Genomic DNA, 19,412 nt, shown 5'->3' with positions numbered 1-19,412 from the left:
GATATTCAGCGTCATTGCCAAGACTCGAACCCAGGGGCATATTACCAAGGGTGGCGATAATTCTATCGCTCTATTAGCAAGCTGTCGCTAACTGATGTTAGCGACAGCTTTTAGGTGATAGCGAGCGGTTTGGGGCCCGCTTTGCATGTCAGCGATATTTATCGCTAATGACATGCAAAGTGGGTGTATCCAACCTGTTAGTTACTGAAAGCAGTCGCTAACGTCGCTATCGCCTATTAGCGGGAATATTTCCATCGCTACGCCTGCCTTGCTATCGCCAAAAACCAACGCCTGCTCAGACCAGTTCTTAGCCATGTTATGCAATGGGAGGTGGATAACATGGCTAAGAGCATTTCGTCGCTAATGTGTGAATATCACTGTATTCTCAGCGATATTCACGCATTTCGCCGCTATCGCTGGATATTTTAGCACAATGGAGAAAAACGTTGCTAATAGCATGTTTTCTCCGCTAACATATCCGGCAATAGGCAGCGATAAAAAAAATCGTCGCTAAGGCTATTTAGCGATAAATATCGCTACTTGTTCGTTCTATGCCCCCAAGTTCCCCACATTCGAGGTCGACCGCCTTAGTCGTTAGGTCAACTCCTCTCCCTCTTTTAATGTGTAAACAAAACTCACATGTACACATTTTTTTAAACTACTTTCGAAATGAAGAAAAGTTGGTTTTACGCTCATAAAAGGATTTACTCCACTGAAGATTTTCATATGAGTAAATCTAGGCAGGGAGTGGGCATTCTTAGTCTGGCATGCCATGGATGTTTGGGCAGACCAGCAAACTTCCATGTTTATTGTCATCAGGAATTCCCTTACAACCTTGGAGAAGGTCAGACATCCACTCCTGCTAACAGTGAGGGCCTTTCCTGTGTGAAGGGGGAAGGGGACATCCCCAAATTTAACGAGGATATAGAGTCTGAGATTCTATATCTGATGGAAAAAGTGTTTCTGCTTGGAGAAGAAAATATGTCATGTCACAAATATCACATTATTTTTCCAATGCACAACCGCACACGTGGACATACCCCGGCTAAGTCACAATTGTAAATCCTGAAGTGTTCCTGGAGAGAGTCAACTTTTGCAAGTTTCAAGGCATGGCCCAATAAAGTGTAGTCAAATCCCAATTTGTGCAAATCTACTCCTACACCAGGTCAAATTGGACGCAAAATGATCTCAAGCTCTTCAGTCTGTGGCCTCTGAATAGGTTTCATTTATCGGTGAGTCGGGAGCAGCCGCAGCCATGTGGAGATCGGGGGTTGGGAGGCAAACACAGGATTATTACAGTTTCCCTTGTTGGAAATCCTCAGCCTGCTGTACATATTCATGGGGTTTCAGTGGTTAGAACCTTGAAAGGGAAAGGGTGCCAAGCTCTCTCCATCACCAGACCCATGGTCCATCCTCTCCCTCCCCTCCGAAGGGCTCTGTTTCTTCAATGGAAGTAAAACAGGACCTTATTAGGTTCATTAAGTGAATTCACAATTATATATGCATATGGTGTATGTAAGAAATTGAGTCATTAATAAGGGTGGGGGGTGTCCACCATGATTTTAAAAACCACTAACCTGTTAGGTCCAGGCAGGGGTTTCAATAATTTGAAACTGCGCTCAAGCCACGGTAGGTATTTTTGCAGAGTTTTATATAGCGCGAGCTAGACCCGAACCGAATCAGGTATCAGAGCGCTTTACATAGCACCAGTTACGTTACATGAGGACGGACACACATTCATTTTAGGCACGGGGAGATTAAGTGATTTGCCCAGAATCACAGGAGGTTTTGGCGTCATTACCGAGACTCGAACCCAGATTCCGAGGTCCAGCGCCCTAGCCGTTAGGCCAACTCCTACCGGTATGGTATGGTACAGGTATGGCACAGAGCAGACAGACTTAACTTGGAGAAACTTAGAGAAAATTTGTAAAGCATTTAGAAGTATCAAAAAAGTTAAAAAGTCAAAAACACAATACAATAAAAATCCCGCTCTAATTTATAAACATAGATAAAAGTGCAATAAACAAAATGACACAAAACAAAAAACCCAATCATGGAAATTGGAGATATTAATTTTTAAAGATTTAAGAAATAAAGCGCCTATAAAAAGTTAAGTGTTAATATAAGGTACTGTTAGCATGTATGTTTCACTAGCTAGTGTGTGAGGGTGACTTTTGGACACTCCCTAACCTATGGGGAAACTGTTCCTGAGTGTAAGCAACCTACTTTTGTGGCACAACCTGTTTGACTTATTGCAACCTATCCCTTATTGCATTATTCTAAGGGAAATCGAAGATGGCACGTGGCGCAGAAGGCTGTGGCCCAGCGAGGGGCATGTTTAGGGTAATGGCCACTCCCCTCAGCTACACCAACGTCTGGGACCTCCTCCACCTCCTATTGGGCTGATGTCACACTAGCTACCTTTGGCCTAAAGTACAAAGCTGTCCCTCCCCAGGTCTCCCCTGAAATATGAATGGACAGGCTTCATCTCTGTTCCTTTTAAGATAATGAAGTTCCTATAACCAGACCCCCCAGGATATAGCGGCATGGATTAGCAAATTTAGCGGCACAAAAATGGAAATTTAGCGGCACAAATATGGAAATTTAGCGGCAATTTTGCGGCATTTTATTTGGCCATTTTTCATACAACAAACACAGATATCTTAGTTTTTTTAGGTATTTAACAACATGAAGCTGTGTATGTATACTAATGTAAGCATTCCTCCATAGAAACACTCTTGATTGTGGGTTTAAGTAATTCCCTTTTCCTACAGCTTGACAGTTACACGAAATGAATGTCCACAATGTAGTGGTAAAGCTCTGCTTTAGGGGTTACTTCTTGTTAAAACCTCCTGAACTCCTACTTGCAGTGGTATGGCACACTCAAGGGTAAAAATGTACTGTGACTTTCTTGATCCTCATTCACCTCTCTGGTAATCATTTAAATTGCCCTGCTTATCAGTGGTGGAACGAAACCTGAGGGGTCCACCCTACAAGGTACTTGGCCCCCGCTCCAGACTTATTCAGCTCTCTGGGCAGAATACTCTGCTGAAGGTGCCCCCTGCAGCTCGGGGCCCCCACCGCACTGCGGGGGCTGTGATGGCCTGTGTTACGCCACTGCTGCTTATTCTGTAGGGGATCCATCAGACGTTTTACGGCACGGTCAAAGTGGGCATAGTGGGCAATTGCCCAGGGCCCACACCTTTCAAGGGGGCCAGGGTACAGTGACTGGTAGAGTCAGAAGTTGCGTCACAGCACTGCGCATAAACAGACCATTTTTAATATAATTAATTTAATTGTCACAGCTTTCGAAACAATGCACGTCGTAGGAACCTGAACAGAAATGGAAATCCCAGTGAGAATCACAGAGAGAGTGTCACGTTGATGCATGATCAGTGTACTATTTTAGCAAATATGAATGTGTTAAATAAGCCTTTCTAAAGACCATATGTTTGATATTTTTGTAGAAAGTAAAAGTGTTCCTCATTCTACCAAACGTTCCTCTTTCGATTCAATTACACCCCAACTAGTTAATTGCTTTTCGCACTGTACTGCACATTTTTGCCTTTTCAAAGCTCCTTTAATTATAGGAATTTCCATAAATCATTGGTACTTATTTTATAAAATTCTCAAGGGTTACGGGCGTGGTCGATCTGCTGAGCTTTAGTCAAATTACCTGCGGGTTATCCATATGTTCACCAACAGACGCTTGCAGTAACCCACTGCGCTATCTGCGATGTATCCGGCTGTGTATTCCAGTTAAATACGTGCAAATGATTTATGGTTTCTATTTAAATCACTGGCTTCCTGAGAGTTTTTCTACACTCAGCAATAATTGTTTGAAAACAACGAAGGAATTGCCATTTGTTAAACAAAAATGTAAAAAGGAAACTAAAATTCATTAGATGCCAATACCCAGTTTTTAAGAAGAAACTTTCATTAAGAGTAATATTCTTCATAGCCGTTTATTTGAGAACAAGCTCCAACCAACGTCATAGGGTCTTATTATGACTATAGCCGTCTACCGAGGCGATGCCCTTTCTTTACCATATAGACCCTCGGCTCCAGGGGAGAGGTCGGCGCCTCGCCCCAGTCACCGGGAGGGCCTTCAGCGGGGAGCCAGAGGCGGGAGGGGCACTTCAAAGCCCGTCACAGTGAGCTGCTAATGCCCCATTAAGCCCGGAAAGTGATTCTTTAGTGCTTCTGTGTCCTTCCCGCCCGCCCCAATAAACAACGTAAGTGGCCCCAGACCCCCCAGGATATAGCGGCTTTTGTCAAAATGCCGCGATTTCTACAAAAGTGCCGATTTCGCGGGCACTTTTGCAAAAATCGCGACATTTTTACACAAGTGCCGATTTCGCGGCAAATCGCGAAATCGCGATATCCTGGAGGGTCTGTATAACCATCCCAGCTGCCCTTCTGAGCTGACATCAACCCATCCGGATAACAGGCCTAAGTCATTCTCTCTGCTCTGGGAGCAGTTTTCTCACATCTATAAGGTCAAGCACTGGCAGGGCAACTTCTGGCAGGCTAATGCATATTAGCATCCCGGAGCTCCAAGTAGGGCCAAGGTAACTCACTAAAAGTTACTTCTCCTAAATAATTATTATAAATCAAACTCCACCACTGAATTGACTTTTTAATAAATATAAAAATAGTGGTTGGACTATTTTCCTAGCGTGTCCCAAACCCAAGATTTCAAAATAATATTTGAATCTGCACTCTGGTTTTCCTCCTACAACAGCCAGATCATTCATAGTGGAAGTAACATTTGGGAACATGTCAATTCAGTGATATGGTCACATTACATTTCTACATGTCCCACTTTTAAGTACCATGCTCCCTTCCCTTTGGGCTACAAGGTCTATGTCTTGGTGGCTTATTAATATTTAAAAGGGAGCGTTTTCCGTGTCAAAGGTTTTTTTTTTTATAGAAAGGTCAGCTTGCAGGTTTAAATTGCAGCAGTCAGACTACCTTGCTCAGCCTGAAGCCATGTTTTCTTTGTCCCATTAGTGGATGGCACAATAAGTGCTGTAGTACCAGGTGGCATTTAACTTTCCAATCCATGGGTAGATTTTCAACATCGTATACTATGGATATATAGGAGAGTTAATTATGCCAATCAGGGATTAGCCATTTCTACATGTTTTACAGATCACAGCACATACACAAGGCATGGGAAGCAGCTTCCCAGTGTGTAGAGCCTAAACACTAAGAATAACATTGAGCAAAAAAGGGTGACCACACAAAAGTGGGCATTCTCTCTCAGCATTTATATAGTGCGAATCGACTTGAAGGGCAGCAGAGTAGGACAGGCTCCAAGTGTGCATCTCCAAGGTCATGATCTCCCTCATTTTACCTAGAGTGACCAGAGTTTGAAAAACAAAAAGTGGGGCATTTAACAAACATAAAAGTAGGACAAAATGTTCACTTGACCCAAAAGCACAGAAACAGGACACACCATTCTAGAAAACACAGACAATGGGGCATCAAAGGGAACACATTAATTTTTATTAAGAGTATCATCTGTGGTAAATGAATTGATTTCTGAAAAGGCTGACAGCTAATCTTTCATTGGACCAAAAATGAGCTTACCCTGCCTTGGGGTCGAGTCGACCCACTCTAAAAACGGAGACGAGCTGGATTCATTGAAATCTGTAGGGACAAATGATAAAAAATCTGGACTGACACCACAAATCCAGGATGACTGGTCATCCTAACCTTATCTTAGATAGAATTTTCTTCTCACAGTTCTCACATGATCCATAGTCCTCTTCAACTTATAGGTGTTTCTGTTTGTGGTGGAGTCATGCTACCCCATGTCCAATGCAAAATTTCCAGTCCTCCGTTTTTTTTTCTTTGAGTTTTATATAGCGCAAACTAGACCCGAGACATCGGGTATCAGAGCGCTTTACATGAGCACCAGTTTCGTTGCAGATGGACACATTCATTTTTGTTAGGAATGGGGAGGTTAAGTGATTTGCCCAGAATCACAGGATGTTGAGCATCTTTGCCGATACTCGACCCGGTTCCCCGGCTTCGAGGGCGACCACTCTGGCTACATCTGCTTTCCTTCATCTCCCCTTCTCTATGGAATCTCCCAGTGCTCTGTTCCTTTCTGGATCTGTGTTACACCAGCGCTCTGTTCCTTTCTGGATCTGTGGTACACCAGACCTCTGTTCCTTTCTGGATCTGTAGTACACCAGCGCTCTGTTCCTTTCTGGATCTGAGGCACACCAGCGCCCTGTTCCTTTCTGGATCTGAGGTACACCAGCGCTCTGTTCCTTTCTGGATCTGAGGTACACCAGCGCTCTGTTCCTTTCTGGATCTGAGGTACACCAGCGCTCTGTTCCTTTCTGGATCTGTTGTACACCAGCGCTCGGTTCCTTTTTGGATCTGAGGTACACTAGCGCTCTGTTCCTTTCTGGATCTGTGGTACACCAGCGCTCTGTTCCTTTCTGGATCTGAGGTAAGCCAGCGCTCTGTTCCTTTCTGGATCTGAGGTAAGCCAGCGTTCTGTTCCTTTCTGGATCTGTGGTACACCAGCACTCTGTTCCTGTCTGGATCTAGGGTACACCAGCGCTCTGTTCTTTTCTGGATCTGAGATACACCAGCGCTCTGTTCCTTTCTGGATCTGTGGTACACTAGCACTCTGTTCCTTTCTGGATCTAGGGTACACCAGCGCTCTGTTCCTTTCTGGATCTGTGGTACACTAGACCTCTGTTCCTTCCTGGATCTGAGGTACACCAGCGCTCTGTTCCTTTCTGGATCTGTGGTACACCAGACCTCTGTTCCTTTCTGGATCTAGGGTACACCACCGCTCTGTTCCTTTCTGGATCTGTGGTACACCAGACCTCTGTTCTTTTCTGGATCTGTGGTACACCAGCGCTCTGTTCCTTCTGGATCGGAGGTACACCAGACCTCTGTTCCTTTCTGGATCTGTGGTACACCAGCGCTCTGTTCCTTTCTGGATCTGAGGTACACCAGCGTTCTGTTTCTTTCTGGATCTGTGGTACACTAGCACTCTGTTCCTTTCTGGATCTAGGGTACACCAGCGCTCTGTTCTTTTCTGGATCTGAGGTACACCAGAGTGCTGTTCCTTTCTGGATCTGAAATACACCAGCGCTCTGTTCCTTTTTGGATCTGAGGTACACCAGCGCTCTGTTCCTTTCTGGATCTGAAATACACCAGCGCTCTGTTCCTTTTTGGATCTGAGGTACACCAGCGCTCTGTTCCTTTCTGGATCTAGGGTACACCAGCGCTCTGTTACTCTCTGGATCTGTGGTACACCAGCGCTCTGTTCCTTTCTGGATCTGAAATACACCAGCGCTCTGTTCCTTTCTGGATCTGAAATACACCAGCGCTCTGTTCCTTTTTGGATCTGAGGTACACCAGCGCTCTGTTCCTTTCTGGATCTAGGGTACACCAGCGCTCTGTTACTCTCTGGATCTGTGGTACACCAGCGCTCTGTTCCTTTCTGGATCTGAGATACACCAGCGCTCTGTTCCTTTCTGGATCTGAGGTACACCATCGCTCTGTTCCTTTCTGGATCTGAGGTACACCAGCGCTCTGTTCCTTTCTGGATCTGAGGTACACCAGCGCTCTGTTCCTTTCTGGATCTGTGGTACACCAGCGCTCTGGTCCTTTCTGGATCTGAGATACACCAGCGCTCTGTTCCTTTCTGGATCTGAGGTACACCAGCGCTCTGTTCCTTTCTGGATCTGAGGTACACCAGCGCTCTGTTCCTTTCTGGATCTGTGGTACACCAGCGCTCTGTTCCTTTCTGGATCTGTGGTACACCAGCGCTCTGTTCCTTTCTGGATCTGTGGTACACTAGCACTCTGTTCCTTTCTGGATCTAGGGTACACCAGCGCTCTGTTCCTTTTTGGATCGAGGTACACCAGCGCTCTGTTCCTTTCTGGATCTGAAATACACCAGCGCTCTGTTCCTTTTTGGATCTGAGGTACACCAGCGCTCTGTTCCTTTCTGGATCTAGGGTACACCAGCGCTCTGTTACTCTCTGGATCTGTGGTACACCAGCGCTCTGTTCCTTTCTGGATCTGAAATACACCAGCGCTCTGTTCCTTTCTGGATCTGAAATACACCAGCGCTCTGTTCCTTTTTGGATCTGAGGTACACCAGCGCTCTGTTCCTTTCTGGATCTAGGGTACACCAGCGCTCTGTTACTCTCTGGATCTGTGGTACACCAGCGCTCTGTTCCTTTCTGGATCTGAGATACACCAGCGCTCTGTTCCTTTCTGGATCTGAGGTACACCATCGCTCTGTTCCTTTCTGGATCTGAGGTACACCAGCGCTCTGTTCCTTTCTGGATCTGAGGTACACCAGCGCTCTGTTCCTTTCTGGATCTGTGGTACACCAGCGCTCTGGTCCTTTCTGGATCTGAGATACACCAGCGCTCTGTTCCTTTCTGGATCTGAGGTACACCAGCGCTCTGTTCCTTTCTGGATCTGAGGTACACCAGCGCTCTGTTCCTTTCTGGATCTGTGGTACACCAGCGCTCTGTTCCTTTCTGGATCTGTGGTACACCAGCGCTCTGTTCCTTTCTGGATCTGTGGTACACCAGACCTCTGTTCCTTTCTGGATCTGAGGTACACCAGCGCTCTGTTCCTTTCTGGATCTGAGGTACACCAGCGCTCTGTTCCTTTCTGGATCTGTTGTACACCAGCGCTCTGTTCCTTTCTGGATCTGTGGTACACCAGCGCTCTGTTCCTTTCTGGATCTGAGGTACACCAGCGTTCTGTTTCTTTCTGGATCTGTGGTATACCAGCGCTCTGTTCCTTTCTGGATCTGTGGTACACCAGCGCTCTGTTCCTTTCTGGATCTGTGGTACACCAGACCTCTGTTCCTTTCTGGATCTGAGGTACACCAGCGCTCTGTTCCTTTCTGGATCTGAGGTACACCAGCGCTCTGTTCCTTTCTGGATCTGTTGTACACCAGCGCTCTGTTCCTTTCTGGATCTGTGGTACACTAGCGCTCTGTTCCTTTCTGGATCTGTGGTACACCAGCGTTCTGTTTCTTTCTGGATCTGTGGTACACTAGCACTCTGTTCCTTTCTGGATCTAGGGTACACCAGCGCTCTGTTCCTTTCTGGATCTGAGGTACACCAGCGCTCTGTTCCTTTCTGGATCTAGGGTACACCAGCGCTCTGTTCCTTTCTGGATCTGTGGTACACCAGCGCTCTGTTCCTTTCTGGATCTGTTGTGCTACACCATCTGCTTACTTCTTGTCATTTTCCAGATTATCTATTTAAACCCTGTGATGATAATCCTGTAAATTGTATTTCTTATTTTATGTGCGCAACATTCTTTCTTGTCAAAAGCTGTTTAAATTTAAATATCTTCCCACTCATTCCATCCCAAATAGATTAAAACGAAACCTCTTTTTCTGTTTCTTAACCTTCTCCAACCTATTCTTAACAGTTTTGCTTCCTCCTCCAATCTATTCTAATTGGTTTTTCTTCCTCTTCCAACCTGTTCTTAAGTTTTGTTTCCTCTCTCTTTATCTGCTCTGTAAGGCTTCTCACTCCCCCGCTTGTATCACTTCTTTTTCTCGAACTTTCAGCGAGTCATCCCATAAGCGCATGTTCCCAAAACCTAGATTGCCACATAAGTTATATTAACCCGGTTAGATATTTTGGAATAGTCCCCCCAAAAAGTCCAGATTCTTCACCCAGAAGTACGTCGCCATTCCAAATCTGTCTACCTCATTAGTATTTCAAGAAGTCATTTTACGCTTTAGATGTGATCTGAAATCAGATTTCCAAACTAGAAAAGCCTTTTGCCATTTTCCAAGCAATCAACACATTTTTTAATAATGGGATTTGCTGGAATGTTATCCCTGCCCATTGTAACAATGACCAAAGCTGTTTGTGATTCTAGGTGCTATCATTTTCAGTTCTTACAGCCCATCCGCGACACATTTCATGTTTTTTAGAGAGCTTCAGATAAGTCTAGTTTTGTCCAAGAATATGACCTAAGCAAGGATGTATGTATGTATGTATTTATTTTTGTAAAGCGCACATTTCACCATTAGGTCTCACAGCGCTGGCAGAGGGTATGGAAAAAGCGAGAGAGAGGAGATGTTATACCGTTGCCTTGAATAGTAAAGTTTTGAGTTCTCTCCGGAAGGTTTTATGATTGTGATTTGCTCTTAAAGCCGTAGGCAGAGAGTTCCATGCCATAGGGCCTACCTTCGAGAAACTCCTATCTCCATTTCTGACCGTACGGACTCTTCGTATTTTTAGGAGATTTTTGTTTGAAGAGCGTAATGTTCTTTCCGGGCAATATTCTTGAAGTTTGCTTTTCAAATATTTCGGGCCTTGTCCATTTAATGATTTGTGCACTAGGCAACAGATCTTGAACCTTATGCGCTTTCTGACTGGGAGCCAGTGCAGTTTTTTCAGGCAAGGGGCAGAGGGAGTGCATGGGGGTAAGTCAAGAGTCAGTCTGGCTGCTGTATTTTGGAGTGTCTGTAATTTAGTTAGTGTGCCTTCATTTGCATCAGCAAGGAGTGCTTTGCCATAATCGAGGCGGCTAGTAATTAAGCCTTGAATCAATGGTTTACGGTAGAACAGAGGTAGCCATTTGAATATTTTCCTTAGGCTCCTCATAAGACCTATAGGATGGAATGGAAGCGAGAGCCAGGCTGACAGAGAACATACTGGAGTTGAGGGATACTCCAAGAAGAATTTGAGAAAATATGAAATAGGAACAGTTTTTGCTGTTGAAGAGGTAGACTCCTTTCAAAAACTGAAGAGTTGCCGCACAAGGCCTCTGTCCCACCCTCTACTGTCCCTTCCCCGGCCAGGTATCCGCCTTCCAAAAGGTCCACCCTTTACCTACTTTTGAGACAATCAAAACTCAAATCCTCTCTCATGTCTGTTCTCGCCTTTGCCCAGGTTTTCCTCCCCTTCCCCCCTCTGCTCCGACTCCTCCTCCAAATCTCTCGCCAAATCCTCAGAAGTGGAATTGTCTTTGAATATTTATAATTTGTCTTATCATATTGGTACTAAGGCTCACAACAAACTGTCCTGTACGATTGCATCTTATATAAAATATCTAAAAAAAAATGGAATACTGAACTCTAAATACTTTTACTTATATAAAAATGGAAACAAATTCAAGCAGTTCCCTAAAATATAAATTATTTGATTGCACAGCTATTTTTACCCTTTCGTCTGATGTATAAAATACTCGCTATCTCAGATAGCCTTTCATATAAACGTATTATTAGTAAATAATTTGATCTATTATATTTACTTCCTGTGGCTCATTCAAAATTATTTGACTTTCTTGTATCATCTTCAGTTACTTAACAACAACAAAGGAGCGTCATTAAAAAGGAATGACTACAGATTGAAGCAACAACATTTGTCTTGACACGTTATTATTTTGTTGTTTGAAGAAAACCCTAGTAGGTTTTTTAAGAAGGCCCTCACTCACCGACCTAGTCGGTGACATGCTTCATCATTGGGCCCCACCAGGAGTGGCCGAATGCCACCCAGGTGTGCTTCAATGCCAGGATTACTGCGCAGCTGGTATTGTGATTGTGAGGTGATCAATAAAATGACCAATTGAGTCAAAAAATAGTTTTATTAGTTTCGCCAATATGGTCAGGATAAAAAATCTTAAGGATAACGGACACAAATTAAAGGTCCACTTTTATCCTAATGTGAAAACGGTCAACATGTTTCAGCCTATGTGAAGTGTTCTATCAGGCATTCATCAGGACGAGTGTGTGAAAGTATTTACAGTGCTGTGTGTTGCGGCCTCGGACGCATTGGGCGCGCTAAGGCCCACCCTACCAGAGGTCAGTTATGTTAAAAATATATACATCAAATTCCTAAAAGATTGGAGTGGAACCGAGTTTATTGAAGGTGCTCAATTACAGCACATCATGGGTCTCGGGAGGGGGGTGATAGCTAATAGGCACACCGCCCTGGAAGCTAGGCACCCTCTCGGTACCTAGAAATGCCCTCGTCAACCGGACCCCGCGTTTCATTCGGCCACTCCTGGTGGGGCCCAATGATGAAGCATGTCACCGACTAGGTCGGTGAATGAGGGCCTTCTTAAAAAACCTACAAGGGTTCCTTCAAACAACAAAATAATAAAATGTCAAGACAAATTTTGTTGCTTCAATCTGTAGTCATTCCTTTTTATATGACGCTCCTTTATTGTTGTTAATTATCCTGAATCGAGGGGAATAGGAGCGTTCCCGTCTCCCTGCCTCTCTAGTTGTTAAGTCATCTTCAGTTACGTCAATAGCTCTAAGTGGAAAGATGCAAACTCTTTTCTTTCCACACCTGGTTGGTTTGAGTCACTTTTAATAGAGAAGGTGACAACCATTGAATAAGTAAACTTCACAGCCCAACTTCTGCTCATCAGGTATTCTGGAATCTAGTTTACGTTCATGTCTTTTACCAGCTAATACTTAATACTTTAATATTGTTTTCTTCTTCAAAGGTAATGCCCAGTTACTCACCGGTAATCTTCATTACCCTGATTCCTGGTATTCCTGTTTCATTCCTTAACAATGACCAGCTTGTCTGCTCTGCAGAAACCTATTACCTAGCAAAGTCGAATACTTCCCCAAATATGACACTGCTACCTGGCCCGGCAGGAATAAAGGGTGAAGTGAATCATCCACAAATCCTGATAATACCAAAGAAACTCAAGAAGAAGAAAAAACACAAACCAATCACCATAAACAGAAAGAGGGAGGGAGGGACGAGATCAGGAATAGAACGGGAAAACCAGGACTCGGAATACTGAAGATTATCGGTGAGTAACCGGGCATTACCTCCTCGTCCGTCTTCCCGTCCCATTCCTTAACAATGAGCCCATACCCAAGTGGATGGTGATTGAAACACAATGACCAAAAGGAGGTAGCCAAACTAACAGATCAGTGTAATGGCAAAAGAAAATAGTACAAAGCACAAAACAAGTACATCAGATAAAACACGAGCACCAAAGAAACAGGCAGAAGCAAAAAGCTCACAACACAGCCATAGAACGGAGAACCCCATCTCCATAGAAGATGATGCAGGAGAAACACCAGAAGGAACTGGAAACAGAGGCACAAAGTCGGACCAGGCAATGCCCAAAGCACCAATGGAAGACACCGGGCGGGAACCGTTGAGCAAGGGACAGGGTCCAGAAGCAAAAAGACCCCGCAAAAAGGGAGCCCCACACCAAGAGTCAAAGCACCCCCAATGACGACTGCAAGATGCCAGAGTTTGAAGGACCGCCAGAGAACCAGGAGTGAGGCACCGCAAGCGAACAGCCCTGAGCCAACAGGGACAACCATCCCAGCGACAAACTGCCACCCTGAAACGCAGGAGAGAGGACGGGCTGAAAGGCCCATGAGGAACCAGAGAACAAGGACCATGGAAGGAAAGAAGCTGCAAACGCCCAGGCTGAGCCATGAGGAAATCAATCCTCAAACAGAGGGAGAAGGGCCAACACAACCATGGCAAAGAGACCCAGCAAGGGAAGGCCAAACCAGGAATACAATGCCCGAAAGAGAAGGGGCATACCCAAGGGCCAAAAGAAACCAAAAGGCCCATTACCACCATCAGGAGAGAGACTGCCAACTCCCCAAGGCTCACAAACCGGCCCAACCACAGGAGAAAGCAGAAAACAGAGACCGGCACAACTCCCCCCGGCGGTCGGCTGAGGCATTAACAACCAGGATGGATGGCCGAACACAGAAAGCATGGGTCCGAAGGAGAGGAGCGAAACGGAGACAGTGCCTGTTCCAGCGATCGTGTTGTTAGTACCCGATGATTTACAACGCAAGTCATTAGATTGACTTGCTGTAGGGGGAGCTCTAACCTGAGGAATAGTATAATTTGCTATTCCAATACCTTCCCTACTGTTGGGCAGGCTAGAGTTGGAATAGTAAATGATACTATTCCTAGGTCCAGTGCGCCCCCTACTGCGTCGATCTAATGAATTGCTTTGTAAAGGTATAGCCTTCTAACAATGCGGTCGTTGTAACGACTACGTTGTAAAGGAACTCGATGTAACATGCTATATTCGCACTCATCGGTCCCCAAGAAAAAGAAAAAAAGTTACCAAACTCAGCTAGGCAATCGGTCTGCAGCAAGCAGAAAAAAAGAACAGGATGTGTGGATGACTCACTTTCCCCTTTATGCATGCCGGTGCTAGGTAATAGGTTTCTGTAAAACAGACAAGCTGCTCTTTGTTAAGGAATGAGACAGGAAGACAGATGAGGAGGTAATGTTCGATAACAACCTTTTTACCACTATTCGGTACTAATTTCTGTTTGTGTTGCTGTTAAATATTTAACATTTCATTAACATTTTCTGACCATAAATAAGAGAACAATTATACTTTTTCTCTCTTTCTGTGTCTATTTGGGGTTGATGGTGTGAAACTCAGTCTAAAACCCACACACAATTTCACCAATGACACACAAAGCCACTAACAAACATATTCTCAACCCCCTAAAAAAAATAAGAAGCCACCAACCAAATTTCAGAAAGAATTGTCAGGGAAGACTTCCAAATTCTAAGCATTAAGGATTTACCTACTATTAGAGCTCTAACAGGTATCTTTTTATGGGATGATATTAAGTAAAACATTGTGGAGCAATTGTTAAAACTATTCTCTAAAGGAAATGAACTACCGGACAATTTAAGAGGAGAAAAACCTTTTCAGAGACTCCATGGCACAGATGTTCAACTGTGTGGCAGGGTACCGTACCATCATATTGTTTGTGAAGAGCTACTATGTAATGCCTTCTTTTATAATAAAAAACCTGGAGTCATCGGCTTGACATACTTTGAAATGTAGTTAACCGGAAGGGAGGTTTTCTGTGTATTTACTATTCTTTCTATGAAAATATTAGCTGCTGTCACTTCTGATAACTGATCACAGCATTGAATGTTATCACCTGGCATTCCTGACCCTCTGCGCCAGGCTCATCTCGGATTCGAGGTTATATTCCGGTGAAAAGGTCTCTCTTGCACTTGCTGCCATGTGTAACTACATCCCATACACCCCTGGCTAGGGCAGCCATCAGACGGCTGGCAAGTTCAGTACTTAATTTCAGCCGGTGGTTTCCGGTGCTGGGCGCCGACACTTAATTGCCAACATCAGCACTTATGACAGTCTGCCACATGGTGGCACTGTTTGTTTTTAGTTAGAGATGAGCACAACAGTTCTTTATTAATTCATTATTATTCGATCTGGCATCTTTTTGTGTGTTTGCCTTGTCTTTATGCCCTCTGACCTCCTGTTTTAGATGGCATGCTGGACTTTGTTTTTGCAGGTTTAGTGTCTCTATGCAGTTTTTCACTGCTATTCAGTGCTAAAGTGCAAGTGCTCCTACTGTAATTGTGGTATGATTGGTTTTCCATGATTGGTATATTTGATTTACTGTGTGTGCCCAGGACCTGTAAATCAAATCTGGTAGTGGGCTTGCAGCACTGGTTGTGCCACCCACACAAATAGCCTTTCAAAGGTATCTCATACTTTCCACTGCAGTGTCTGTGTGAGGATCTGACTGTCATGGTGACCCATCAAGTGCGCCCACTTGCCATGCCCTAACCTTCTCTTTTCTTACATGTAAGTCATCCCTTATGTTTGCGGGTCTTCCCGACACCGTAGCTGGCCCGCGATGCTGCGCTCAGCCTGAACTGTTGGATTTGCTTTTTCATGATGCCGTGATAGCCCTGGAAGGGTTAACGCAGCCATATAGATTTCTGCATTTATTTTTTCACTCTGACTACCCTGTCCCTTGACATAGTTCTGTTCTGCAGTGATCTGCTGGGAAGATATATTGGAGAAGGACATGCCTGGCTTGCCCTTTGCCACCATTGTTCTGACCATAGGCTACTTTTAATGTCAGGGGTCATGAAGGCAGCACTGGTTAGACACAGCAAACTAGTCCAGCCGCAGCAAGCAAATATGATCGTGTCACATACATCCTGTGGAGCTCCGCTGGCTGCCCTAGACGGCCCGCACCATCTTCAAAACCAGCGGCATCATTTACAAAGCCACCACGACCAGCGCACGCGCATACCCTGCAGACAAGCGCACCACTTCGGGACACGCACAGCCAGGACACCATCAGACCGCAGACTAGGAAGTATAGAAAGGAAAAACAAGAGAACAGGCCTTTACCTTCCGCACGCAGGGTCTGACTCAACACCCCCGTATCCATCAGGACGGCCCAATGCTGCACCTGTTTAGGAAAGAGTTAAAAACTCACCGCTTTAAAGAGCACTGCATCAAAAGGCATTAGCCATTCACTTCTGCTCCAAGATCCCAGCTACCCCTCCGTTCACTCGTTGACCTTACGCTTGCCTTTCACCCTGAACAGCGCTCGGCTTCCTTTTGAGTAGGTTTGTGTTTTACAAATATACATGCAAACATTTTTAGAATAATTATGTAAAATGATAATTTTCAAGTGAATTCTTAATAATGCTGCAATTGTCCAGTACGGAAACAAGAAAACACGATATATTGTTAGGTTTGATGACTGTCGTTTGATTGTAACATTTCTTATCAGTCTGAATTCTCATTATGTCTGGGAGTAAATGTTGAACGTCAGCAGGACTGGGGCCAACGTCCATTAAAGGGTATGAAAACAGCCTATGACATCGGCACCTGGGAAGAGGTGTGGCGCAGTGGCCAGAGCGGCTGACTCCGGAGCGCGAGGACCACGGTTCGATCCCCAGGGCCAGTCGCAACTCAGCATCATGTGACTCTGGGCAATAGCTCACTTAAGCTCCCCAACACCCTCAGCGCCTTAAAACCTTATTAAATGTTTTTACTTTACAAATATATCTATTATTAATAATTATCACGTCACCAGTCTCAGTAAGCTATTTTTGGGAGAGGAGGGGGCTTGGGGGGCGGGGTTGCAGGTACTTCTCGGCACGAGGCCCGACTCCCTTCATGGCCCCGCTCCCACCTCACACAAGATTGTTGGTTCTTCAAGTTGGCAAGTATGGCTAAGCACAGATTTTTAGCTTACATGCTTATAAGCCACACCCTTACTTACATCGGCCACGCCCCTTTGAGAAAAACCCCATTTTTTTCATCCCACGAAATCCCTGACCATCTCTTATTCATATATATATATATATATGGCGCTCCCTGTCCCACTAGAAGAGTCGGGGCACTCGCGGGCGGGTGCAGTATGCGGTAATGGGTACCCGCATTCACATCAAGCTCAGCCTCAAAAGTAATCCAACTCCAAAGAACTGCACTCGTGGAACCAAACAGCTTAGCAGTGCTCACGCCAAATTTTAATCACAGATTGTTGTTAACAGACGCGTTTCAGCTTACGCCTTCCTCAGTGTCAACTACTCATTGAGGACGCGCCATGGATATAGCAAACATTAACATAGAAGATGGACTCACTCAAGGTAACGGGCGCGCCATCTTGGAACATGTTAGATACAGTTCAACATAAGGTGCTGTTTGCCCTTTCGTGGAAACAACTTTTATCTCGCCGTGGATCGGCGTGGTCCCCCGTCTATACACATCCGGGGTGGGTGTTTGGTGCTCAAAATAAGTCCCAAAATAAAGTTTCCAGAGTCCATCCTACCATGTATTGGTAAATCTCATGTTCAATTAAATCTCCGGTGCCCAATATGTACAGTGTCCCCAACAGATTGCCAAACCCAAACCCCAGAACCCACGCTGCTGCGTATACAAAGTTTCCAGAATGTCTATATGTTACATTTTATTTACTTTCCCAAATGAACCGCCAGTTCTTCCCCATGGTTCAATCCCTTGGGGGCCTTTGTCATAAGGTCAATTATGTACCTTGACTCCAACCGTCTCAGTGTCCTTAATCTGTCCCCTCCTCTTGGGTTCTCAGGTACCGAGTCCAGGCCAAAGTATTGTAGTTTGGTCCTGTCCCTTTGGTGAACCTGGTCAAAATGTCTCGCCACCGGATACGTGGGATCCACTTTCTCTATGGCCCTTTGGTGCTCAAGGATCCTGATCTTAAGTGGGTGAATCGTGCTCCCAATATATTTTAGTCCACAAGGGCAAATTAGGCAATACACTGCATAGTTGGTACTGCAGGTTAGAAATCTTTTGATGGGCTTGGTGATGTCTGCTCCTGGGATCTCGTATGTACGTACTCTCTTGCATCCCACGCAGGCCTTGCATTTGCCGCAAGGAAAAAAAACCCCCATCTCTGCAATTTTGCCTGTTCTCGGTGTCACACTTTTATGATGGCTTCTCACCAATGAATCTCGCAGTGATCTTGCTTTCCGGTACGTGATCAGGGGTTTTGTTGGAATATCATCTTTAAGTATTGGATCTGTCCCCAGAATATGCCAGTTCTTTTGCATGATTTTCCTCAGTTCCATGGAGTCACTGGTGTATGGAGTGATTAGGCGGAATTTGCCCTCATTTTTGGTTTGGTCATTTGGTGCTTTCGTTTTCAAGAGATCTTCCCTTTTCATTTTCCTAACTCTTTTCAGAGTTTTCTCCAGAGTCGCTGGATCGTATCCTCTCCTGGTGAACCTTTCTACGCAGCCTGCTGCTGCTGTCTCAAAGTCGATTTCTCTGCTGCTGTTTCTCTTCATCCTAAGCAGTTCCCCGTACGGGATACTCTGTATTAGCCTCTTTGGATGATTGCTGTCGGCTCGCAGGATAGAGTTGCCTGCTGTTGCTTTGCGGTGCAATGACGTGTGCAACTCGTTGTTAATTACTTCCACCCTCAGGTCCAGATACTCAGCTGCAGTCGTGCTTATGGTGCCTGAGAGGTGTAGGTTGCAATTATTGTCGTTCAGGGTTGTTATATATTGTTGTGCCCCCTCCATCGTCCCTTGCCACACGATGAAGAGGTCATCGATGTACCTGAACCACCGTATTACTCTCTCCTTTTCTTGCCCCTCAATCTGAAGGACCCTGGGCACCTGCTCCTCCCACCAGCCCACGAACAAGTTCGCGTAGCTGGGAGCAAAGCAGGTGCCCATCGCGGTCCCCGAGACTTGGGTATACAGCTGATCTTTAAACAGAAAATTGTTGCTCGTTAAGCACAGTTCTATAAATTCCAGCAGCATGCGATTGTGCAGAGCAAATCTAGCCGGTCTCTTATTCAGAAAATGTTCCATTGCCACCAACCCTAGATCGTGCTTGATGTTAGTATATAAACTAGTTATGTCTAACACAATCATTAGGTATGTTGGATCCCATGATACTTCAGTTATTTTCGTTAGAAAGTCTTTGGTATCCTTCACATAGGATTTGAGCTGTATTACCAGGGGGAATAAGTAGCTGTCTATAAACTTGGACATGTTCTCCGTTAGTCCGTTTATTGATGACACTATAGGTCTTCCTGGGGGCTCCCTCGCGTTTTTATGTAGCTTGGGTAGGTGATAGAAGGTTGGGATCATAGGA

The 19,412-nt window shown here is 45.0% G+C and overlaps 1 protein-coding gene across 2 annotated transcripts in view; it reads left to right on the top strand.

Annotated features, from left to right (window-relative positions):
* Positions 1-19,412, top strand: part of WIPF3 (WAS/WASL interacting protein family member 3) — a 197,940-nt gene that overhangs the window by 127,238 nt on the left and 51,290 nt on the right. The gene's annotated exons all lie outside the window — the stretch shown is intronic.

Source organism: Lissotriton helveticus, chromosome 10, assembly GCF_964261635.1.
Source record: "Lissotriton helveticus chromosome 10, aLisHel1.1, whole genome shotgun sequence".
NCBI lineage: Eukaryota > Metazoa > Chordata > Amphibia > Caudata > Salamandridae > Lissotriton > Lissotriton helveticus.
This window is presented reverse-complemented; position numbering and strand designations above follow the sequence as displayed.